This window comes from Alligator sinensis, unplaced genomic scaffold, assembly GCF_000455745.1.
Source record: "Alligator sinensis unplaced genomic scaffold, ASM45574v1 scaffold511_1, whole genome shotgun sequence".
NCBI classification, from domain to species: domain Eukaryota; kingdom Metazoa; phylum Chordata; order Crocodylia; family Alligatoridae; genus Alligator; species Alligator sinensis.
Window position 1 is genome coordinate 668,066 of NW_005842114.1, and position 24,788 is coordinate 692,853.

The window sequence follows — 24,788 nt, forward strand, 5'->3', positions numbered from 1 at the left end:
CTTTTGGCACCTCAGCAAGCACCTTACACATCCAGAAGGGGCTGTGAGTAGGTCTGAAGGAGCCTAGGAAACTGGGGGAGTTGAACTTACTGCAGCTCTTGCATCCCTTCCACACCAGGGCTGGTGCCTGCAGAGTGGGCCAGGGGCTGGTTTTCAAGAACAACAGGCAGGCCAAAAACAGCATCCTCCATTCTGCTTTCACAGCCTTTATTGGAGACAGCTGGGCACAGAGTGAGAAGCAGGCCCATCCTGCCTGGTTCTTTTCCCCTGCCTGGAGTTATTTATGCTGCTTTAAAGTGAAAACCTAGTTGTGTTTTGGGAGATTTCTTCCTACAACCCACCCATCCAAGCCCTAGACCTGAGAGTGGGTCAAGGAGGATATGTTCCTGGAACAATCCTTGAACCCCTGCTAGGGCCCTGAGTACTTGAGGTTCCTCTTTTCCTGTCTGATGCCAGTTTAGCTGCTCCTCCACAACTGTGTTTCACCTGTGCTGACTATACATCAACACCTGGCCAGAAGTTTTGAGCTTCCTCTGTTTGTTTACACTAACCCTGGGCAGATATCACTACTTCTGGCACAAGGAGGTCTTGTGATGCTTCAGGACCAGTGCATGGACCCGAAGGCAAGAGACAGAGCAGGTTGCATGGGCTCTGGGGGAGCAGAGTCCTTTGTTTCACTTCCTCTCTGGGACTGCTGTGCCTCACATGCCCTTTATTTCCTCTCTCTCTCAATCTAAGGCCCTGACAATCTGCATTGCAGGAACATTCAAAGCTCAGAGGGATTAGGACTTTACTCTGATATTAGTGCAACCCCAGCCTGCCTCCCTTATGCCCTAAATAATGAAGCAAAGTAGTCTGCATGCTGACACTAAGCTGGGTGGTGACATGACCATTCCTCATGCAAGATCCATCTGCAGTATCCATGAGGGACGCTTAGCTGAGAGAAGATCCTGCATCATCCTTGCAGCTGACTCTAGTACAGCTCTGGATGCTGATGGAATTGTTACTTCTGTGGCAAGAGTAAACCAAACCCTTCAGTTGCCTGGCAGAAGTAGTGAGGCATTGGTATTCAACTGTTAGTGCTGGTGAAACTTGCTGTGTTGATAGCTCAGGAGACTGCAGTCCTTCATGGGCTCAAGTTTTAAGCAGAGGCCAAGCCAGCTTCTTGTACACCATCCTGCTATCCTGGCTTTGCTCTGACATGGGCAGACCATGGTTTTGGAAGAGTGCAAATTCAATCTCAATGGCTTATTCTGTCCTTGGCCTTTCAATGCTCGCTAGGATGGTGACTCTTGTGAACTTGCTTCCATGGCAGAGAAATGGGAAAATGTTGATTATGTCCCATCTAGTCCATCACAGGGTTGATGCTTGGCTGTTTCCTGCAATGAGTGCTTCATTCAGGGGTAATTTCAAATATTGCTGGTCATGAGTATTCTAGAAACCTCAGCAAACAGATGCCAGATGGCTGTGACCTTCAGACACTATTGATCACTGGATGGATCAACATACTAGGGCTACAGTTAGAATCAGACAGTCACAGAAAAGAAGGGCTGGAAGAGTTCTCAGGAGGTCATCTTTGCTTTAGTTAGGATTGAGTTAGGATCATCCTTGTCTACACCATCCTAGGTGAGTGTTTGTATCACCTGTTCTTAAAAACTTCCCAAGATGGATATTTCAGTGTCTGTGGCTTGCCTGTTCCTATGCCTAACCACACTCACAGTAAGAAAATTTTTTCTAATATCCAGTCTAAATTTCCCTTGCTACAATTTAAGACAATCACACTTTGTCTTGTTCCCTGTGGCCACAGAGAATAGTCTATCATCAGCTTCTTTATAACAACCTTTCAGATATTTGAAGACTGTTATCAAATTCTCCCCTCAGTCCTTCTTGAGTTGCACTGCCCAGAAGTGGACAAAGTACTCCAGGTGAGGCCTCCCAAATGCTGAACACAGCAGACGAATCGTTTCCCTTGCCTTGCAAACAATGCATCTGCGAATACACCTCAGTAGGCTATTAGCTTTTTGGAGGGGAGGATGGGAAGCCTTCCTCTGCCATTATTAATGCCTCGGACTCCAGGTACCACAAGCTCCTGGTTTTAATGGGCATGTGCTTTGCAAAAATCCCTTCCTGGTTTTTGAGCTCAGCAATTGGTTGCAGAACTCATGGACTCCTGGGTACCAAACACTCCATTATCACTGTCTGGATTGAACAGCTGCAGCTGCAGAGACCTCCTGCCATGGAAAGGCACAGAAGGGCTGTGTTTGTTGTGTTTTAGTCTCCTAGAGAATCCCACCTTGGACTCCACCACTGTGCAATTTACACCTGCAGTCTGGAATATGCTGGCTTCTCCAGTAGAAAAGTGAGACACAGGAGCAGCTTGGCTGGGGGAGGGGAAGAAGGTGAAGATGTTCATTCCCTAGAGCAGGGAGGTACCAGGATCAGAGAGCAGGATGTAGCGGTGGCTCTGATGGGGCTTGATGCATCTGGGCAGGCATCTGCTCAGCACAATGGCTGGCAAAAAGAGGGGCCTGCCATCTTGTTTTATGACCTAGGAAGCTGCTGCTGTCCCTTTTCTCTTTCTGGACATTAATAGTGAGAACGAATTTAAACTCTGGGAGTGGAGCTGCTGCTAAAAAAAGTGCGGAGTCAGGTGGTACCTGACACTCTGCCCCATACCTCATCACTGTGCCAGTCTACCTCACCCAGAACCCACAGACAAACTCCCTACATCAATCTGCCAGTGCACTTCACTCCTGGCTTTTAGCCCAGCTCTGCCAATGCACCTCACTCCCCAAAAGCACCCCCAGTGATACCAATCCTCAAATCCAAAGCAGCTCAGCCACTGTCTCTCAGCCTCTTCTTGCAACCTTCTACACAGTTCCAGAAGGGGATCCCTCCAAGCAGACTTTTCTAATCATGCAGTTTTTCTGTGGGTTGCACAAGTGGTGATTAGGCAGAGACCAAACCCCTTCTTGGGCTGATCGCAGCTGAATCATCACCAAGTGAGGGCTCTATGTACTTCCCCTCTAAGGAAAATCACCCTTGCAGGGTTTTCCAGGCAATTCTTGCCAATGGCAATTCCAGGTGCTGAACAGACAAAGCATGTCCTCAGAACTATGGTCACGATTCAGACATATGTCTCTGTGGCACTGTGCCTTATTTCATATTATCGACATGGCAGTCATGCCTAGAAGCATCAGGGATGTAGCAGGGCACACTGCACTTGGTGCTGTACAAACCCGGAACAAAACAATGGCCCTTCCCCCATAAAGCTTACTCTCTAAGCAGGCATATTGTTCTTTTAGCTGTATTGTTGTCTATTACTAATGATGCATCTCCAGAAGTTCTCAGACTCTGTGTGAAGGAAGGAACAGGTCCTGTCCCAAAGGACTTTCTTTTACCTTCATATTCCCCGAGCGTATTACTGGTTTATACCCATCAGGAGCAGGACATTAGCTCTCTATTGCATAGCAGCAACATTAACTTGAAAAGGCAGCAACATAGCCAGGCTAGGTGGATTAGGCTCACTCAAGGCCTGTGCTCTGAAGCATCCCCATCCTGATAAATCCATTCCCAGCAGCTTCTGTCACAGCCCAGTGCAACATGCAGATTTCATATCTCAGTCCTCCTTTGGCTCACACTCCCCAGATGCCTCTTTTTGCCCACTGAGCTGGTGACAGTATGCCTGAGCAGCAGGCTGGCAGGCTCTTGGCCCTCAGCTGAGGGGGCAGAGCTGTTGAAACTTTCCCAAGCAGAGCTTTGTTCTTAATGAGTGTCAGAAACATACATGTTCTTGTGAGGCTCCCAGCTGGATTTCAGCATCTCCAGGTGAACCAGCTCCAAGGCACTAACAGATCCTTGCTATCAGTCACAGCCATAGCTAGCTCCTTGCTTGAGCTGCATGTTGAGTGTTTCATCCCCTTTCTGCTGCAGGCCTGCTTGCATGGGTCATTCATGGGTCAGCACCCCTCTTCTGCACAGAACTTGCTCAGCAGAGGTGTGTGATATGCTGAAAGCTGCTAGGCAGAAATGGGGGAAAATACATGAGAGAAAGGAAGAGCAATCACATTTCCTCTCTGGTTGCTGACAAGCCTGTCTCCAACTTCAACCATCAGCCTCCCTGGGCAACAGCTGCCTGGCAATGGCTGGGGTTCCAAGGGTGGACACAGCTGTCCTATCTCTTGTGAATGGGGCAAGAATATGAAGTGTGCACTGGGTGGTCCAATAGGAGTGAGGTGGGAGGCTTTGAGAGGCTACCCTTGGGGGCTTCTGCCCATTGGGGTGGAAGAAAAGGCTCTCTTCACCTTTGGCCAGGATAAGACACTGGTTCTGTGGGCTGTTGGAAAAAGGTAAGGATGACGCAGAGGATTTCCCTTGTGGCAGCCTGCGGATTCTGCTCAGGTCAGAGGCCTTCCACAGAGCTTGCTATCTGCCTAGGAGATTGTGCATTGGAGTTAGACAAAAGCAGGACTTGTTTGATGTTACCTGATGCATATATGCAGAAAAACCTGACTTATTTCACCTGCAAACTTACGTCATGTTCAGGTACAAAGTTGTAATGCAGGAACTTCACTCACTGGTTTGCTCTGTGCTGCCAGCCCCCACTGTACCAAGCGTGGATTGCCGCTGAGTTCATACTGCTCCATCTCCCTTATCTCCCGCAGCAGTAGAATGCAAGGCCCGATTGGCTAATTGCCTGCACCAGTGACCAAGAAGGCACCTGCTTGAACAGCCACTCAGTCTGTAATGGAAAGTGCATCAATATGGGTACATGTTTGGCACCAGCATTGTCCGACAATCGGGCCCTGTATTCTATTGCTGCGGTCGGAAAATGCTGGTGCCAAACGTGTACCCATATTGATGCACTTTCCATTACAGACTGAGTGGCTGTTCAAGCAGGTGCCTTCTTGGTCACTGGTGCAGGCAATTACCCAATTCATGCACATGACTGCTATATGTACAAGTTAAGCATGCAGTTGCCTCTACATTTTGCATGTACATTCATGGTTCTAACATGCGTGACAATCAGGCTCATGGAGCCACTTTCCTCCAAAAACACCCTTTTTTGCAGCCTCTGCCTTGCAGCTCACCATCAGTCACATCCCACCCATTCCTTCTAATAGGTGCACACACACTCACATAGACTCTTGTCATGTCCTCAGAGAGAAGCCATTTTTTGCACATGCCCTTGGTGCCCAGCTACAAAGCAAGCTGGACTGGGAAGGTCCAGGTTGTTGTTTCAAGTACCTAATCATTCTGACTCAGCAGAATTCAGATAAACTAAAGAATCATGCAAGTGCCAGGCAGCTCATAGCTTGCTTGTGCTCTAAAGTTAACATAGTGTCAACCAGTTGGCTAAAGGACTGAAACCAGGAATTGAAAGAAATGGAAGAAATAGTAATAGCTCCAAAGTAGGAAATAATTCAGTCTTCTGAATCTAGTCTATGGAAAGAGATCAAACCTGCTAATGGTGATACTGCCTGACATGAATGAATAGGCAGGGAGACTGTGGCAAACTTTAGAAGGGACCAAATCCTGAAACTGCTATCCTGATCCTGGCTTATTCCTGACCCCAGGACCCTAAACCTGGCTACTTTGCCTTGGCTTATTTCTGACCACCATTCTGGTTCTTTGACTCCAGTCATGACTTTGGTATCTGGACTCTGGTGTGATTGCCATCTCCAAACCCTGGCCATGACCTTGTTCTGAATTTTTACTCTGGACTCACATCCTTGACCCTGAGTCTGACTGCGCACAGCCTAGTTGTGAAAATGCCTGACCATCTCAACTTCATTCAACCTGCCCCAGTAGAAGCCATCACGGTGTTCTGCTGTGTGGCACTCAGCTGATTGTTGCCCCCAGCAGGGTTTCTTTTGCTGTTCAGTCCCATGGCTCTGTTGACCCCCAGATTCTCACTGCATTTTGGGTCCTGCACCTCAACCCATGGATTAGGATGAGTTGACACTGAGCCCTAAATGAAGAGCTATTTTTACTAAGCCACTATTACAATTAGGTAAGTGTTGCAAACAATAAAACCTTGATCCAGATCTGGGCATTCCATATATATATATATATATATATACACCACCTCCCCCAGATCTGGCTCAAGGTTTTATTGTTTGCAATACTTATGTAACTGTAGTAGTAGCTTAGTAAAAATAGCTCTTCATTTAGGGCTCAGTGTCAACCCATCCTAATCCATGGGTTGTGGTGCAGGACATATATATATATATATATATATATATATATATATTGCAATCAGATCTGATTACAACGATACATCTCATGAAGCATATTTCTTCAGGAAAACTTAATGTAGATGTTGATCTGTCTTTACTGGGATTTCTCACAATATTGACAGTAAATATGCCTGTTATAATGCAGAAAAAGGGGATCAATATTTCAACTGGAAATCTCCTGACTTGTATTAGGAGAAACTTTAGTTATTGAATTTTTTGTCCAGTCTGCCAGCCATAAAGCACATCATCATCTGCTGTATTTTGTCCTCTGTAGATGTTGTGCCTCAGAATTAAACAAAACTGCCTTAAAGATCATAGCATGGAGGAAAAGAGAAATGAGTAAAGATGGGAAACAGATAAAGGGTCAGCTGAGACAAGGAACAGAATATAGAGGACAGGAGGTACAGAGAAGATGCAACAGAGGCCACAGAAAGGAAGGCTCTTTCACCAGTAATCGTATGAGGGCGAAAGGATGGCTGTCTCCTTAGGGGAGGGGAATAGAGGACAATGAGGACTGTGCCATGGGTAGGAGGGCAATTTTGAAATGCATGGGAAACCAGTAGGCTTGCTGGGAGCAATAACTCTCTATTTCACGATGATGTGCTGCTGTATCAATTATGCATGCATCTTGCCTACGCTGGAATCTGAGAAGCTGGGATTCAAGGAGGACAGGTTTTCCTCATACAAGAAGGGGAGTTCCTTTGATTTAATGGCAACAAAAAGGTGCCTTTCCCTCCTGCACAGCACTCTGCTGGCATCAAACCCTGTGACTGGCATTCCCATGCCCCTGGGTGGTGGGTGTAGGTGAATTTTGCCACTAGTACTGGGAGATGAGGGCCCTCCATTTCTTTCCAAGGCAAAATAGTGCAAATCCCTCTGTCCTGCTGCTCCCTTGCTGACTCCCACCCCAGTAGGGCAGAGGTGACAGCAGTCTCTCTGCTGAGCCAATATCCCCCTTAGCCAGATTAAGCTGTTTTCATTACATTTCAATTCCCTTCTGCAATCCTTACTGCTTCCCAGAGAGATGCGGGGAGGGGGAAAAAACCCCTCTTTGCTGCCATGTTTTTAATTTGGGAGGATGAAAAGCATAAAATTGATTTTCCCAAATCCGTGACCCCTGCAGTTTGCAAATTTATCAAGGGTTGTGAGCTGCAGCAGCTGGACCTGGACTGTTCCTGCCCTGCACAGCCTGAGTTGCCCCAAGCTGCCCTGCCAGGATGTTTAGTTCTGCCTTCTCTGATGGAGCATCAGGAATTCACTGACAACTCCCCAGGGCAACCTTCAGCCACGTGCTAGGCACACCACTGGCCCACTCTCTGGGAAAAGCTCATGATTCCAATGCTTCAAGGAAGACCTACTCAGTTATCACAAACCATGAGGCCCCATGGGGAAAGGGCAAGGAAGGAGGTAACCAAGAGAAAGAGGAGGGGATTTGGATCAAAGGCAGACAAGCTTTAGTGAGTTGAAGAAGTCAGAGGTTTCCTGACAGGTAGCTGGAGGCAAAGGCCCATTTCTGCTCACCAAAGAAGGAGCCAAGGTTCCAGGGGAAAGAGCTGCTGTGCCCCTCCTCCCCCAGCTTATTGTAATAGGGTCTGTCTTCACTTACTCAGCCCTGGCCCTGCTTTCTGATGGCTGGGGAAGATGGCAGGCAATGCCAGATGACACCCCACAGGTCTCTGTTCCTTGGGTTCTCTGCATCCCAAGAAGCAGCTGTTTGTGAAACAAGCCTGAGCTTCATAGATCTCACATGTTCCAACAAGTGTGTGAACCTAACTCAGGGGCGCGCAATTATTTTGGGCCAAGGGCCGCTTACTGAATTTTGGCAAGCCATCGAGGGCCATATGACAGGCAGCCCAGGGCAGATACATATTAATTTTCTAATTTTTTTAGGGGCCCCACAGGCCGGATAGAATGGCCTGGAGGGCCACATCCGGCCCCCGGGCCGCATTTTGCCCACCCCTGACCTAACTTGATAGTGCTGGGGTTAGTTTTCCCTCTGCTGAAGACTGGGAAAGCTCTGAGTGACAGCTAAGGCGCAGGAGATGTCTGCCTGCAGATTCAGGTTGGCATCACTGGGCTCATGATCAGCAGGTTCACTTTGCAATCACAAGGTTTAGAAAAATAAATGCAAGCTCCAATCCTGCAGGAGTTGATGGCTCTTACCCTGGATGGCTTCTAGCTTGGCCTGAGCAAAATCATCATGCCCCACTGAGATCTCTCTCCAATGGGATCCACTGTTGCTATTTTCCTCCTTCCTTCCAGTGATGTCTCAGGGGGATTACAGGTCTGAGGGCATGATCCAAGTCCTGCTGGAGATGATGGGAAACATTACACTGGGCTTCAGTGAGCACTGAATCAAGTCTTCCTTTTGACATGAGAAGCTTCCATTGTAAGGGAGGCTTCACTGCATATGATATTTGCCCTCCTAAGGTAACTGATGCCTCATGGTTGCCTCCTAATGTAACTGAAAGGATTAGGTCTCTCTCATTTTGGTTCAGTGCATTTGACAAAAGGAAGACAACAGGTGGAGAATAGAGTCCTGGAATACAATGGTGATAATGGTTAAAGATGTATGGATGATCCTATACATCCATTATATGACCATACTGTCTTGGTAGAGTGGTACAGCCAGGCTGAGTCTCTGGAATCATGATGCAGGCATAAGCTCAGAAAGCAGCTGGCCGAAAGTACAAAGCCAGCTGCTCTTGCTCTGTTGTTGCTGCTGTACCATACAGGTTTGGAAAGCTCCATCACCCTACTCTGAGTTGGCTCACAAGGTTACTTCCTGGGACCAGGGTCCTTCTCATCTGGGAGAAGCCATCTGTGGAAGCTTCAAGACACATTCATCATAGCTATAAGTCTCTCTCCATGTTTATGGTCCTTTCACCCTTACAGGGCATGACTCTTATCTGGGTTTTAGGCTGAGAGGCTATTTGAGGGTGGCCTAGACAGCACCATGCACTATCACAGCTTGCATGGAATTCATTTCCATGCCTTGTCTATTGCTCTTGGTCTATATTTTTGTGATGGTGGAATTGCGGGTTGCCATCCATCCCTTGAAGTCACAGAAACCATTCCTCTTGCTACACACATAGGAAAGAGAACACATGCACTGGAAGGTGCTTGCTCTGAGGTGCATGGGTCTTATTTACAAAACTGGCCAACAACAAGCAGAACTTTCACCTTCAGTGTTGCTAATGAAGAAACAGCCACACCAGATGTTGCCTGTCAATACTACCCTTTTGATACTGCTCCTAGATGGTTGCTCTGAGAGCTCTACTCTAGCCTCTCAATACAACTGATGGATTGCAGTACATCAGCTGGTGGAGCCTGGTGGCGTTAACTGGCATGACTGAAGGCAAAGAGAAAAGGATTTGGTGTGTAGGGCAGATTAGGCAAAGCAAGGCAGAGCACTGAGGATGCCTATACATGTGCAGGGAGGCTGCTCTGACACATTGTAATTACAGCACATCAGAGCAGCATCGATTAATCAAGTCTGCTGGAGCATGGTAATTACCCTGCTCCAGCGGACTCCAGCATCACATGTATCAGTGTCCCCTTGCTGAAAAATGGCAGTGGGGGTGATTTAACTAAAGCTCATCAAATGAGCTTTAGTTAAAGTACCCCTGCCTCCATTTTTCAGCATGGGGACGCTGATACACGTGATGCTCCGGGTGCTTTAATTAGAGCAGCTCTTGAATTCAAGGAGGCCACCCTTCCAGGAGCCATTCTAATTAAAGCACCCCCTCCCCCACCACTCCCAGAGCATGCATACAAATGCCGTGCGGCCTCAAACAGGCTCTTGGAAGACCCCAAGAACAACTAAGGAAGAGAACGGCACTGAGAAGGGAGAGTGCCAGGCAGGGCTGGGAAAGTCATAGAGAACCTTTTATTCTTGTAAGCAGTGCTCAGCAGTCCCTCATACACAACACTTACTGATGACTAACTGCTGACTAAAGGGCTGTTTCTTCAGTCACTGAGGCATCCATCTGTCCCTCCCAGGAGCTCACAGGAGGAGACTGTGCATTCACAGTTGGAATGAAACTCTGGGCTTGGAGTTTGCTTGGTTCTGGAGCCAGATAAATTCCTGCAGATATTTGTCCATTCCCAAAGTCAGGAGAGGTTTGCAGAAGCTTCAGAACAATCTCTGACTACCCAGGAGGGCAACAGCATTGCTGTTGCAGGCCACAAAAATAGATATCTGTGTATCCACACTCCTCCCCCTACACAAGGGGGCAGTTGGAATGGGGTTGGTGACACCTACGTTTTACCCACAGTCACAGGATAACTGCACACTTTTGTCAATATAAGCAAATATACAATAGTTAACAATGTAAAAACTGAAGCTTGCACCATTAGGGTCCAGAGTGAACACCGGTTGCAATGACTGGAGAAAATCTGGCTTCTTTGGAGTAACATCTAGGAAGTTCAGGCATAATTATTAGTTAGAGGCTTGGGACTTAATCCTGTATCATAAAATAACTTCAGTGGGAGTTAAGCCACACAGCACCTTGTGGATCAAGGCCCCAGAGAATGCATGAACAATGTTAATTCTGCAAAATGCTGGTGTGCCCAACCATGTGTCTCAGGAACCTGTCACTGAGCACCAGTGTGTTTGGACACCTGACATCTTTTTTGGGGTTGGGCAGGCTGGTGAAAGGAGCAGCAATGAGAGAGCCTAGAGCCAGGAAGGACATGGGATTTGTAATCAAAATCTAGATACAACAGACAAACCAGGAATTATCATCATCAGCACTAAGAATGCAGCAGGGTTTATTTCTGAAGCAGACCTCTCCAACTCAACCTTCTGCCATGCGGGGAGGAGAATCTGCAGCTAGAACCATCTGGTTGCTGCTGGGTCTTCTGGCGGCAAAGATTTGGCAGTGGCTTCCTCCTCCATATCTCTCTTCCCCCATCCCCAGCTGCCTCCGTGGCTGCAGTGCATTTCCTTCCTGGTCTGGCTCTCACTGTTCAGGACAGAAAATGGAATGTGATGCTGAACAAAGAGCCACTAGGCCCCTCACAGCCACCTCTATTCCTACTGGAGAAGCACAGGCCATGTGGCACAGAGATGTCCTTATTTACTGGGATCCCATGTGCCCACCTCTACTGCCTGGATGCTGTAATTCATGTTTATGAAGCAGAGAGCAGAGGTCCCAGAGATGCAGAGATATCTAGCCACCACGTAATCACTACAGAAGTCAGCATGTGTCTCAGTGGCAGCTCTCAAACTTCTCTGCTGTGTCTCCAGCCGTCACACATCGGCTAATTAAACAGACATCTGCAGGCAAGCACAAGCTCTTTCAGCGTAGCCATTTCTACCATTTGGGGGCTCTTCCAGCCAACAAGAAGGCAGAGCACTGTGATTTTTTTTATGTGCCTAAATGCTAAAATAATTAACTTCCTTGCTGCTGGATTGAGCACTGCAAAAGACACCTAGAAACCATTTCAAATCTATTTTAGCAGAAGGCAAATCCTAAGCCCTGGACTTAGTAAGAAGTGAAGAAAGATGAATAAGGAGCATGGCTACATTCCCCTTTCCCTGCTACCCCAGACTTCTGGAATTGCCTGCTTACCTCTGTCCAATGGCACAGGCTTTCCACCACTTCAGAATCAAGTGGTGCTCATTTTTTAAATGTCCTGCAGTGTAATCAGTCCCACGGAGCAGAGAAGCAGTTGGATTTGCTTGTAATCAGGTTTGCTAGAGAGGGTAGCTTCCTATCTGGCCACTGCTGCTTTCAGATGTGTGGAAGTATTAGTGCATAGAGGCATGCATATCTGTATGCACATGGGCCTGGGTAAGAGATGCACATGCATCCGTGTATGTTTGGGGAAGTATATGTTATTTTGTTTGTGCAGGTTATACATATGTCTTTGGCCGAGAGAGAGAGAGAGAGAGAGAGAGAGAGAGGAGGGAGTGGGGGGAGTGTGAAGGTGTGTGGCTTACTGTATGTGTGAATAGCTGTATATCTATTGGGTCAGATATAGATGTGCATGCGTATGTGTGTGGGAGTTACAGATGTCTACAGTATTCATGCAGGTATGTGCATGTATGGGAAACAGATATGGATGTGCACGACAGTGAGAGTTAGCAGCAGGAGTATTCCATGACTCTTCTAGCTGGGTGATAAATGTTTCTCTGGGTGCTCTGCAGGCTGGGAATTGGATTTACAGGGCACTGGCAACTAGTTTGCATAGGATTCTACTGGAATAAATATTTAACAGGACTTTATATTTCAGCCTTTGCTTTTCACCTCCATTGTTTCCTTGGAGTTAATGCCAGTAGAGGCCTTCATAATGGCTGAGCCATCACAAACAGAGGAGTCAGCCAAGCCCAAGATAATCATATACCACATGCAAACATTTACCATAAGTCGCCAATCCAAGATGCCCTTGTCTGCTCTCTCTCCAGTCCATGTCCTACACTGTGGACAAGGTGGCTCCACTGTGACTGAGTGCTGAATGAGCCTTGATTCCTGAAAAATTGGTACTTTATATAAAGAGCTCAGTTTCTTTTCCAGCCTGCCTGCCTGAATCACAGCATGAATAACTGTTTTCCCATTTCTGTCCATCTGTTGTTGTGTGTCCCCCCCGTTCCATTCCCCACCACCACCGCTTTCCCTTCTCTGGCTTCCCACTCCTAGCCAATCAGTGCATTTCTTTCTTTGCACCTGTCACTCTTTTTGTCTGGCTTTATTATGCTCCTGGTGGCTCCTGATGGCAGACCTTTCTTGGCAGCCTCTGATTTCACTCTGCAGAAATACCAGTAAGCATGAACTGGTGTAGGAATTGCTGTGAAGTGCTACTATTGCTGGGCATTCCCAATGGATTAAATCTTGGTATAATGGAGAGGCAAAGTGAGCAACCTGACATCACGTCTCTTATGAAGGCCTTGAATTTTTCACCTCAAGTTTTGATCAGTCCCAAATAAATTACATAACACACAAAGAGAGCTCTGAATTCCCATGTAGCCCATCCAGAGACCTTTTAATCACCATGTACAACCAGGGAAAACCAACCTAATCTAAATCTACAATCTTATCTTTTTATCTGAAACTTGTGCTTACTCCCTCTAGCCCATGCCCTTACCCCTTTGGCCTCAGCATGCCCTTAATCTCTGAACTAGCTGCACCTCTTCCATCCAATCTGACTGCTAACACATGGGTACTTTTATATATAGAAACCAAGCAACATAGTATTTAATGGCCGGATGTGGAACAAGTGACTTTTCAATTGGCAAAAGAAAAAGTCCCCTACCTTCCCCTCCCCACCAAAGAAATGAAAAAACTTGTACACCACGACATATGTGACGCAGGTCTGCCTACACGCATGATTTCAAACATTCCCCGAATTAGCAGGGAACACTTTATGCAGCATTCAGCTGAGGCTGCAGGCTGCTTCCAGGGCGTTACATTAATGATGATTCAAAGAGTTCAGAATCTAATCACGGGGATAAAAATAGAAAACTTCTACTTATAACAATTCATTATACAACAGGTCTTCCTCCAGCCTCATTCTGCTGCTCCTCATCTTGCTGTGTAGTTCTCCGCAGTATCCGGGGTATATTCTCTTGATTGCAAAATATATATAGATAATACAAAGGAGCTTGAAGCAGCAGTATTCAGGGATTCCTGTTCTAGAGCTGGATACTGGTGTTGCTACAGGAGAACACAAGCCAAATTCTCCTCTTGAGGCTTGAAGTCAATAGTGCGGCACTGATGTGACAGAGACTGTATGTAATCCAAGATCTGTAGTCACCAAGTTGTGCTGCCTCACTGTCTGCTGTTACATAACCCTGGTTGACCAAAGTAGGCCTACCATATGTTCCATTAGCCTTGCCTACTTCTGTTTTAGGCATGGTATATCCTGGATCTTGGTCCTCTGTGTACATTCAACAACAGTGTAAGCTCTGTAGGGAAGCTCTCTGTCCAGGTTCTTAGCCTGACCCCTGCACAGTTGGAGTTCAGCCCTGGAAGTGTAAGGGCGCACTCATGGACTTGCATAGGAGCTGATGGCATGTCCATGTTCAGAACAGCAGCCTTAGGAAACGAGGCTTGAATTTTGGTGAGATATTTTCTGCACGTGCCTCCTGGCAGGATGCAGTGAATACACTGTCTGAGCTTCAACCATCATCATATTACTCTCTAGCCCTTTGGATTTGGTGTCCTGTGGCAGTAATGGAGGCTGCAAGGAACCCTTCATACCATTATGACTTCTATGTAGAGACAGTGAATCCCAGCAGATTAGCTGGCTGTTCTGTCAGCCCCAGGATTAAGCTCAAATTCTCCACTGTTGTAAGGCAAGTAACATTTCTCATCTGACCCTAAGCCTGAGGGACATGCTCAAACCTGTCAGGAATTAGGGTCCTAAATCCCTTTGACTCCTTGCATGGTGCCAGCCTTCATTCTCAAAGCAAAACCCTTCCATGTTAGGAAAAGTATATTTCAGCTGAACCACCAGGGCTTCATCCACACAAGTGTGGATATTTACTTCCCTGGGGACAAAAAGCAGTGGCACACCTTGTGCCGCTGCTACTTGTTCTTGGTGACCACTTGCGCCACATGTCCTCTGGTGCATGGCAGGTTATCCTGGGTGGGGTAGGGGATGGGCTGGCCCCAGCAGCAGCCTTACTTGGGGTCCTGGGGACCTTCTGGAGCTGCAGCAGAGGTGACCTTGTCACTCAGAGCCTGGCCGGCAGCCCGAGCTTGGCTCCAGCCAGCCAGGCTCCAGTTTTGAGCAGTGAGCACTGACCCCACATATGCCGCTCTGTTTTTTGGGGGGGTGGGGTTTGCGCAGGTTTCTTTGGCCCCGGGACTTTGACCAACCCCCCCTTCCCCTGGTGCTGCTACTCTGCAGTGCAGAGAACAGCTGAATGTGTGTTAAGTCTGCAGCCCCACATACCGCATGGCCACGTTCGTCTGGACCTGACCCATGAGGGACAGGTAGGATGGAGGTACTAATGCCAAGAATGAAGGAGGAGTTGTGCCTCCCCATCCTGCTCCCTTGCTATGAGTTGGGCACATCCAACACATGGAAATACATGAGATTCCATTCCTACACATGGTTCATGATTTCCTTGCCTTTTGGCTTACTGCAGCAGTATGTCAGATAGCAATGCCAATCACAGTACCTGGTCATGAACACTCTAGCCCTCCACTCCTCAGAAACATCTGGTAGAACATTCTCATATACCTGGCAGAACTTCTCTCAGGCTTGTTCTTTTGGGAAGAGGTGAGAGACAACTTCTTTTGTCATCTTAGTCTCTGTTTATTAAAGGTATCCTACTCCTAGCCATACAACATATACAGCAAGCAAAGTGAGAGGGCAAACTTCCCCTGGGCTACTTCCCCACCACTTCTAACCCAGTATGTCTCTAAGACAGACCAGGTTTCCCTCCACTGGCTAAAAGCATTAAGAAGCAACTTGCCCTGCCACATGAGGATTTAAACATATTAGTTAAATAAACTCCTATGTAAAGGCCTAAGCATGTAAATCCCCCAAAAAGGCCTACATGGGACTTCAGTGACACACTGGACTGCAGTAGGCCCTTACGGAAGAGCAGTTCACCTTTTCATTATCAATATTCAATGTCCATTGGTCATTCAAGCTTGGAATTCCCTGCTGAGACTGCCAGTTCATACCAGTTGTGGTGATGGTGATGGACAGGACTGAAACCACCAAGTAGGATAAGAAGAGCAGTCTTTGTTCCTTAAAAGTTCATGTGCTCCTGATGCCACTATGTCTATTTGTTCCACAACTGCAAGTTGCTGGGGAAATAAGTGGTTGCAATGTGACAAAGGATTTTTGACTTCAGGTGTTGAATAAGCTGCAGAAGCAGATGAACTCTTAAGAAAGAGAGAACTTATTTTCATGCAAATGTCCCTGGTAATAAAATACAATCTAAGGGAACAAAAACCCAGAAACTACACAATCTAATTGATTGTCCCTAAATAGAATGCTTCTCAAAGTTCTCCAGAGGTTGTCATCTGTTCTGTAAGGGGGAGAGTGAACATATTAAGTAGGTCAAACAAGAACAAACAAAGGAGATATGAAAAAGAGAGGGTTTAAAATGAAAGATGAGCACTGATTAACTAGCGAGGAAGGAAGAGGAGTTAGTCAGTGCTGTTAACGGGCTTGCTGATATTCTGTAGGACACAGCAGCTGCTGGTCAGCTACAAAGCCCTATGTATTAAATTGCTTAGAAGAGGCCATAATGAGAAAAGGCTAAAATGAGACTGTCCTCAGCTGGTTGATGTAATGCCATAATCCTTTCCTGTTGGGATGGATGGGGTGTGCTCTGCAGTGCCACAAAGAACACCAGGACAGAACAGATGGGAGATTCAAGGCACTCACTATTTGCCTGTTTTCAGTGTACAGAGCTTCCATGAACAGGGAGTGTTTTTGAAGGATGCCTTATGTATCGCAGTGTGTTTGCTGAACTCGGGCATGATGGTTTTGCATTGTCAGGATGCCCTTGGAAGTGTTAAGACAGCTTGTTTACTGCTTTCTATTTTCCGAATGTCAGATTTATGCCTGGCTTGGGTCCCCTGGTTAAAAGCACACAGCACTGGTTCCGATTTGCTGACTGCCTGAATTTCCCTCTCATGAGGTGGGAAGGCTCTTCTGTTGACCCTACCTATTAAGATCCTAAATAAAACTGGCTGAGTCCTGTCCTGGTGACTCACTGTGGCAGGGAAGGTTCCTTAGTGATATCTTTTCAACAATACCAGTAAAGTCAAAGCTGGGGCCAGTGTTCAACTGGCTCAGGATCTGTGCACTCCTTTGCAGAAATGGGTGTTCATCCCAGTTACCTACCTTATGTGCTCAGGAGAGTAAGCAGAAGACACCGTGAACAATTTGCAGAAGTGGTGGTTGGTTTTTGCATGCCTTCCCTGCATCAGGCAGACATGCAAAGAGAGTCATATAGAGACATACACTATTGTTGCTTGCCACTGGGTGCATCTACAAGAGACACTTAATGCGCAGCAGCCTAATAACACTGTGCAGTAGTATGTCAGGCAAAAACCGTGCTAATACGCTACTGCACAGTAGTATTAGGCTACTGCGCAGTAAGTGTCACTAAAAAACCATGCACCAGCTCTACTACAGTTACTGTGCATTTAGTTAGTACTTCATTAAGGAAGTACTAAACTAAATGCACAGTAACTACTGTGCATTAAATGAATGTGTAGACATGCCCACTGAGTTCTGTAGGGCTACTTCTGACTTACCTTAGGGAAAGTCAGCAGAGGGTCAGGCTCAGTTTCTCTGATGCTTTTCCAGGGCCCTGAGCAGTGGCAAGAAATTCCTACATGTTATGGGCATTGCCTCTGCAAGAGAATGCTAAAGCGCCAGCCCTGAGGTTAGCTGTTAGACCTCATGGCTTGCATCTGGGCAGTAGGGCTGCGTGAAGCTTTGGTCCCCAATTTGATTTAGCAGAGATTTGGCCTGATTCAGAGATTCGGCCACTGAATCAAATCAGGAGACCCTTTAATTTCTCCGAATCGAATCAGAACCCCCCGAATTGATTTGGAAAGATTTGGGGATTCAGACATAGACACAGCTTTAAACGTTTTTTTCTACATACCTCAAGGTAGCTCATGAATGCTGCGATACTGGGGTGGATGGAGCGTCCCACAGGAGTGCGGGAGGGTTCCTAGAGCACTCAGCAGCAGACCCAGAAGTGGACCAGAAGCACTTTCTGTCCACTTCTGGGTCCACCAGGGAGCATGCGGGGGGGGGGAGGCCCGCCCACCCCTGGCTTGGCAACAAGTGCCTCCTGGGTTGGGGGGGGGCACCCAGGGTCCCCCCGCAGCTGATCACCGAGCCTAGGAGTGCTGGGGGTCCCCCGTGTGCTCCCCAGAGGACCCGGAAGTGGATTGGAAGTACTTCCAGTCTACTTCAGGGTTAGCTGCTGAGCGCATGGGGGACCCCCCCACACTCCTGTGGACGATCTGTGTGCCCCAGCATTGCAGCATTTATGAACCATGCCTGCTACCTCGAGGTATGAACAAAAAACATTTAAAGCTGTGTCTATGGCCAAATCACTGATACTCTGAATCAGCATTGAATCTTTAGATTCAGATTTGGCTGAATCAAATCGGGGACAGTGATCCGAATCAAATCACTGTTCCCGATTTGGACCAAATCCGAATCCGAATTGAATATGGCCTGTTTCGCACACTCCTACTGGGCAGCACTCTCTATCTTTGTACAGGTGTAGCTTGGTTCCAGACTGCCAATGTCAATTCTTCAAACCCCGTCAAAAGTCACATAGCAATGACATACTGTCATGTACCTTTCAGGCCTGTGTTCTATCTGCAAGAGAAAGCTAAATCAGCTAATTTCCTACAGCAGAGTTTTCTAATCACAGATGGGCGAGTGTCCCTTTCCTTCAGTAGATGTCACCTTCTCAAGGCTGCTCCTTTTCAGCCAGAAGCTCAGGTTGCTGACAGGGAATTGAGGCTGTGGTCTTACACTAGATAACATCTGAGGCAAAGAGGAACATTAGGGACGCAGAGGAGGTTCCACTCTTTGGGGGAGGTTTGTTCAAGGCTGAGATATGCATCTTTCTCATGGGAGTCCAATCAAAGAGGAAGCAGGTATGAACAATCTATAGTGTTAGTTGGAGCTAATAAAACAACATTGTAATCAATCAGCACAACTTGCCTTCCAGCAGACTGCAGCCTCATGCATTCAGATGCTGAGGAGCACTTCCTTTGTCTCAAACTAGGTCAGCAGAGGCATGAAGTTGCTATAGCAATTTTTTTATTATACTTCAGAACTTTATTTTAGTAGCTGGTGATTTACATAGCTCCACAGCTAGATGAAGGGAAGATCATAATTGAGGCACACTTTTCAGCTCCATTTTTATGTGGCTTCCCCTACAACTCCTGTACTGCTTTCCTCTATACCACAAGAGCAAACCAGGTGGGGTTGCAAGTATTCTCCCTCTCCTCTCCTTCTGTTTCTGAAGGAATAGTTCAAAACTCAGACCTGAACCATACTGTACCTCTCACGTCTTGCTGAACTTCAGGGACAGACTGGACTCAGTATCCAGACCCTTGTGTGTCGTTCTGGGCTCCAGAGCTGTCTGTCATGAAGGGCTGTCATTTAAAGAGAAAAAGGGAAATGCTAGGTTTAAAAGGAGGTAGTGGCATTTGCTCTCGAGACATTCTGGGCCCAGCCCCTGTGTTGAAGGCAGTCAGTGGAGCTCTATTGACTTCAGTGGAGCTACTCTGATTTACACTGAACTGAAAATCTGTCCCTCTTCATTTACAGCCCAATCAAAGTCCCTTGGGAAAGCTATGAAGCCGACCTGTGAGAAGATGAAGGATCAATACCTGGTGCCTCATGAACCCAGGGTCACTCTCCATTCCACGCCCCCTGCACTTGTCAGGGGAAGGACTATGTACTGACTGCTTGGAAAAGAGAGGAGGGAGAATTTATCTGAGAAAGGGAAGGCTTCATTCTCAGGGCTCCTCAGGTTAGACTGGACCCTAAGCTGGGAGAGATTTCCTTGTCCTTTTTCTAAACATTTTAATCCCTGTTATGAAAACAGTCCCATGAGGAAAACCCCTTGCTAATGGCACTTTTATTTCTATTTCTGATGAGTCATTCCAGCAGCTCCGAGCAGCCATCTGCCCATGCTTGTCACCTGTTCTCTGGTGGGGCTCCTTTTCACTGATTCCTGGGGAAAAATAGGAGGGGAACTGGGTTCTTTGTTTCTGGAAGGATTTTGTGCCTCATGTTCTAGTTCAAGACTCAGGAGATCTAAACTCACTTCCTGGCTTTACCATAGATATTGTGTGACCTTGGCAAGTCACTTTGCCTCTGTTTCCCCTTGCAACTTTATTATTATTCCCCTTGTCTGTTCAGACTGCAGGGACTGTGTCTTATTAATTGTATATCTAGCACCTTACACAACTGAGATGTAATCTGGGTTGAGGTCACTAGGTGCTATTCTAATACCATCTAATTTTGTGATTTTTTCTTCAGTACAATTCACTGTCATCTCCACAGCAACTGACTGAAAAAAATGCCCTTACATGAACAATACACAAATAAATTGTGAAAACAATGCCAGTGCAATATAGATTATCCAGTGCTCTTCCACTAAGAATGAGACAGTCAACATACAACTGCAGTGTACTGAGTGAGGACTGAGTGCTATTGCCCTGTGATTTTATTACCATTGCTTCCAATTTTGTCACACTGATGGAGCTGAGAAGCTTCGAGACCTGGAACACGACTTCCCAACGGTCATTATTTTTTTTAGGTAGATGAAGGTTGTTTCAACAGATAAGAGGCCTGGTGGAAAGCTACAATTGGATTATCAACTTCATCAAAATTGGAGATGGTTTGGATCTTGGGTTCTGATTTGGATTAATTTATGTTAGAGAAGAAGAAAAACAAACAATGGCACTTTGTTGTCAGAAATGACAAATTCAGACATGAGACTTTGCTACTGGATATTGGAGCAGCATCCCATGGCATCACCTTCCAAGCACATAGAGATAATCTGGGTCTTTGCTCATGGAACATGGAACCAACTCATTTTGTTTGATTATCTTGTCACCATACAACAAGGGATGTTTTCTTCTGGGGATAACTAGATTGTTGCTCCTTTACAATCATCGCTGAAATGGAGTGAAATCTGTTAATAAACTGCTCAGATAGGCAGCATACAGACAAGATTCCTTCCAAATAAGCCCAACATCCCCTAAAATCCTTTTCCAGTGAGTGGAAGGCCTAAAGCTTAGACATTATAGCAGATGGGGCTACTTGGAGTTGGGGGAGAGGGGATTCAGATATGATGATGATGAGTGCTGGTACAAAATCCTAGAACAGAGAGAACAGAAGATTGCCCAACTAACCCACTGATGTTCTTTCCTTATCCCATTCAGGACATTATATTCTCACTTGTGGGCTCTGTGCAGACCCAACTTAGCAGCAGAAATGACAAAAGTTACAGGGTTTGGGAAGCTGAGGTGCAAAGTCCAGTCACCGCCCTATAGGCAAGGCAACTACATCGACTTCTCAAGATCAGTTGAGCCTCTCTACCAACTTACATTTACATCACAGAACTCCTTCATGTTGGGGAAAGATACTGGATTTAGAGGCCCTGAGATCAATGTCCTCTCACCACAATCATGGAAAGCAAACATACCGCCCCACCAAGTATGCCTCCTGTTTGTATTGGAGTGATGGCTTCTTGGAGACAAGGGAATGTTCTGTCTTCAGGCTCATTCGTTGCTTGCTTTCTCTACTGAGACTGCCAACATGCATAACAGTTACTGTTAATGGCCAAAATATGCTCCTACACTAACAATAACAACATGCAGAACAACAGTGCAAATTTCCTCCCAGCCCCACGTGGCAAGCAGCACAACCCAGAAGTATAGGAAATATCCACAGTAGAACATAGATATAGCTATGCCTAGATCATCCCCAACAGTGGCTATCCAACCTCTTCTTGAACACCTCTGGTGATGAAGAATCCGTGACTTCCCTAGGCAGTCTATTCCACTGCCTCACTATTCTAAGTGAAGAAGTTTTTTCCTGATATCTGATCTAAATCTACTATATTGCAACTTCAAGCTATTGGTCCATGTCCTACTCTCTGCAGCAAGAGAAAAATGATATTCTCTGTCATCTTTATGGCAGCTCTTCAAGTATTTGAAGACTGCTATCATGTCCTCCCTTAAGCACCTTTTCTGCAAGCTTATTCTTGTGTCCTGCAGACATCTCTCTATAAGGAACTGCACTAACACCATCTACTCATTTCATAAAAGCCTTTGAACAGCCATCAGGCACGCCAGTTATTTAAGTCAAGTCAGACTTGAGCAGATGACCTAGACATACAAGACTGGCATAAACCATTAATGCTAATGGTATATCTTGCTAGTACTACCAGCATCTGTTAGCAACACTGTTATTATCCTTCACTAATGCTACCAACATCCATTAACATGACCACCTCCACGCATTGCTTGTACCACAGTATCTGTGACTAATACTATCTGTATCCATTAGCCAGGTCACCAGCATCCATCTCTAATACTTGCCCGCACTTGCAAGGAGGCAATCAGAAGGGCCAAAGCAGAAATGGAACTTAGGCTGGCAAGAAAAATTAAAGACAACAAAAAGTCCTTCTTGAGGTATATAGTGAGTAAAAAGAAGGCATAGGGTAGCATAGGACCCCTACAGAATAAACTAGGGCAATTAGTGACAGATAGGGGGGACAAGGCTGAGCTCTTCAGTGAGTTTTTTGCCTCTGTATTCTTGACTACAGATCAGGACAAATCTCCCAATTGGACCATAGACCGGCACAAGAGGAAAACCAGCCCACCAACTGTTAGTGCTGACTTAGTGAAGGGACACTTGGAGGGGCTGGATGTGTTTAAGTCAGTAGGCCCGGATGATCTTCATCCAAGGGTGCTGAAGGAATTGCCAGTGTCATAGCAGAGCCACTGGCATGGCTGTTTGAGCACTCTTGGTGCCCAGGTCAGGTCCCAGAGGACTGGAAAAGGGCCAATGTTGCCCAATTTTCAAGAAGGGGAGGAAGGAAGATCTGGGTAAATATAGACTGATTAGTCTCATCTTTATACTCGGGAAAACCTTTGAAAAAATTATTAAGGATCACATTTGTGGGAGTCCAGTGGGAAAAACAATGCTGAAGGGCAACCAGCACAGATTCATAGCAGGCAGATCCTGCCTAACAAACGTTGTTTCTTTTTATGATCAGGTCACAAAATGTTGAGATGCAGGAATCAAGGTAGATGTCATCTACCTGGATTTTAAGAAAGTCTTCAATACGGTATGTCATCCTATTCTCACAGATAAATTAAGTGGCTGTGACGTAGATGATTACACGGTCAGGTGGGTGGCAAATTGGCTTAGGACTCGCACCCAGAGAGTGGTGGTGGATGGGTTGGTATCAACCTGAAACAATGTGGGCAGTGGAGTCCCCCAGGGCTTGGTCCTTGGACCTGTGTTGTTCAATGTCTTCACCAGTGACTTGGATGAGGGCGAGGAAAGCACTCTGTCCAAATTCGCAGATGATAGCAAATTATAGGGCAAAGTTAACACACTAGAGGGTAGGGAACAAATCCAGGCAGATCTGGACAGGTTGGAAAAGTGGTTGGAACAGAATAGGATGCAGGTCAACAAGGACAAGTGCAAAGTGCTGCACCTAGGGAGAAGGAATCACTGGCACACTTACAGGCTAGGGGAGGACCTTCTCAGCAGCACAGCAGTGGAAAAGGATCTCGGAGTCACTGTTGACACCAAGATGAACATGAGTCGTCAATGTGATGAAGTGATCAGTAAAGCTAACCGCACTTTATCATGTATTAGCAGGTGCATGACAAACAGGTCCAGGGAAGTGATACTTCCCCTCTATGTGGCATTGGTCAGGTCTCAGTTGGAGTGCTGTATCCAGTTTTGGGTGCCATACTTCAAGAGGGATGTGGGCAACCTTGAGAGGGTTCAGAGGAGGACCACTTGTATGGCTCAGGGCCTCCAGGCAAAGTCCTACAAGGAAAGACTGAGGGCCCTGGATCTTTTCAGCCTCTGCAAGAGATGGCTGAGAGACGATTTTGCGGCTGCCTACAAATCCATTGGGGGGAAGGGAGGAGCAGCAAGGAATAGGAGATGCTCTGTGTACCAGGGCACCCCTTGGAGTAACTAGGAACAATGGCCACAAACTGATGGAGAGCAGATTTAGGTTAGACATCAGGAAGAACTTCTTTATGGTAAGGGTTGCTAGAATCTGGAATGGGTTTCCAAGGGAGGTGGTGCTCTCCCTCACCTTGGGGATCTTTAAGAGGAGTCTAGACATGCACCTGGCTTGGGTTGTCTGACCCCAGTGCTCTTTCTTGCCCAGGGTAGGGGATCAGACTCTGTGATCTGCTGAGGTCCCTTTGGACCCAAGCATCTATGGATCTATAATGCTACCAGCATCCATCACAAACACTATTATCATCTCTGGCTAATGCTACCAGCATCTATTAGTAACATTGTTGGTATCCTCCACTAATGCCAGCAGCATCCATTATCAATGCTACAAACATCCATCACTAATGCTACTGGCATCCTTCATCAACACCAGCACTCACTAAGGCTGTCAGTGTCAGTTATCAATGCCACTGGCATTTATCACCAACATCCATCACCAGCATCCATCACTAACACTATTAGAATATGCCACTAATGCCCTCCAGTATCCATCAGCAATGGCATCCATCATGGGTTGTGCCAGCAGAGATTAGCTTCTCAAGGGGGCAAAATGTGAGAGCCTGAGCCCCATCCTTCCACTAACCTTGGAGTTTACTTAAAATAAAATGCTTCATTGAGACTGGAGGAAAGAGCGTGGGGCTTGTAATACTGCCTTTGTCTTTGCACACTACAGTTACACAAGGATAGCAGTGCTATAATTACCTTTAATTAATATCAGCGTCACCACCCCAAGGAAATGCAAATTAACAATTGTGCCTGGGTTACTACTGGGTTATTACTGTATTACTTCCATCAAAACCCCACTCTTTC

At 46.5% G+C, this 24,788-nt stretch overlaps 1 protein-coding gene across 5 annotated transcripts in view; it reads right to left on the reverse strand.

The window, feature by feature from the left end:
- The window catches only part of LOC106721812 (disks large-associated protein 4-like), a 244,452-nt gene that overhangs the window by 77,122 nt on the left and 142,542 nt on the right, over nt 1–24,788 (reverse strand). For 2 of the 5 annotated variants that reach the window (XM_025205383.1, XM_025205379.1), the window contains exons 2-3: nt 19,252–19,345; nt 8,403–8,545 (exon numbers count right to left, since the gene is read on the reverse strand). The exons of 1 other annotated variant lie outside the window; for it this stretch is intronic. The gene's annotated coding sequence lies outside the window, so the exon portion shown is untranslated. The remainder of the gene's footprint in view (nt 1–8,402; nt 8,546–19,251; nt 19,346–24,788) is intronic. 2 more of the 5 variants (XM_025205380.1, XM_025205381.1) reach the window with 1 other exon arrangement.